The sequence below is a fragment of the Garra rufa genome, unplaced genomic scaffold (genome assembly GCF_049309525.1).
Source record: "Garra rufa unplaced genomic scaffold, GarRuf1.0 hap1_unplaced_001, whole genome shotgun sequence".
NCBI classification, from domain to species: domain Eukaryota; kingdom Metazoa; phylum Chordata; class Actinopteri; order Cypriniformes; family Cyprinidae; genus Garra; species Garra rufa.
Genome location: NW_027394276.1, coordinates 2,142,181 through 2,143,549, shown reverse-complemented (window position 1 = coordinate 2,143,549; position 1,369 = coordinate 2,142,181). Strand labels below are relative to the sequence as shown.

At 33.5% G+C, this 1,369-nt stretch overlaps 1 non-coding gene across 1 annotated transcript; it reads left to right on the top strand.

Annotated features, from left to right (window-relative positions):
* Nucleotides 1-328: 328 nt before the first annotated feature.
* Nucleotides 329-447, top strand: LOC141304075 (5S ribosomal RNA). Its single transcript, XR_012344041.1, has one exon. It is a non-coding gene; the product is annotated as a 5S ribosomal RNA (ribosomal RNA).
* The last annotated feature ends 922 nt before the right edge of the window (nucleotides 448-1,369 follow it).

The following is a 1,369-nucleotide window of genomic DNA, read 5'->3' as shown; positions in this document are numbered from 1 at the left end:
TTCTTTTTCCATAAAATGATATGCTTCTTATTTCTACTTTTAAATAATCAAAATCTGCCCATTTTTACTTCCTTTTTTCACGAAAAGAGAGGAGAGTTGACTTTTTTCTTTGTTAATCAACATTATGGCGAACTTTGGTTGAAGCGATAATATGTCGGGGGAAAAAATAGTTATACGTTTATATGCTTTAATAATACTATTTCTTTGAGGGTGGGGTGGTTGTTATTCTTGCAACTGCAGTCCGGGGCGTGTGTCTTTACGGGTCGATCTGTGTAGGGCTGCTGCTGGTGTGTCTTCTTTAAATAGCTCACTCTTGACTTCAGCTTTCGCTTACGGCCATACCACCCTGAGCACGCCCGATCTCGTCCGATCTCGGAAGCTAAGCAGGGTCGGGCCTGGTTAGTACTTGGATGGGAGACCGCCTGGGAATACCAGGTGCTGTAAGCTTTTGCTTTTCCTACACTCCTCAACTAATACACTAACACATGACTCAGAATTATTGCTTGTTCCCTTTAACATTTTAAACTGATTGCTTCATTTATTTTCTTTCATTTTGTTTTCTCTGGAATTTCTTTCTGCTTACAGTGTTGCAAAGGATATATTCTTCCTTTCTCCTCCAGGGGGCGATCGAGAGACCTTTTCTCTGCAGTAAATCTCTCAAGCACTTCATACACTACCAGTCAAAAGTTTTTGGACAGTAAGATTTGTAATGTTTTTTTTTTTGTTTTGTTTTTTAAAGGAACTCTCTTCTGCATTTATTTGATCCAAAATACCACAAAAGCAGTAATATTCTGAAATACTTTTACCTTTTAAGGTAATTTGTAAAATATTTTTTTAATTTTAAAATAATATTCTTTTTGAATATATTTTAATATATCAATATAAAATGTAATTGATTCTTGTGATTTCATTCATTTCATTTTAATATGCTGATTTGCTGTTCAAGAAACATTTATTATTATTAATATCTATATTTAAAATAGTTGAGTACATGTTCAGGATTCTTTGATGAATAGAAAGATCCAAAGATCAGCATGATGAATGTATTTATCATCATGTTTTATTAATTGAAAGCATCCTTGCTAAATAAAACTGTATTTTTCTATAAACATTTTTTTTCTTACAGTTCAAAAACTTTTGACTTGTATAAAGTGCTTAGAGATTTACTGTAGAGAAAAGGTCTCTCGATCGCCCCCTGGAGGAGAAAGGAAGAATATGTTCTTTGCAACACTGTAAGCAGAAAGAAATCACAAAGAAAATAAATAAAGCAATCAGTTAAAAATGATAAAGGGAACAAGCAATAAGTCATGTGTAAGTGTATTAGCTGAGGAGTGTATGTTAATGGTCACATGACACGCAAGAAAAACAA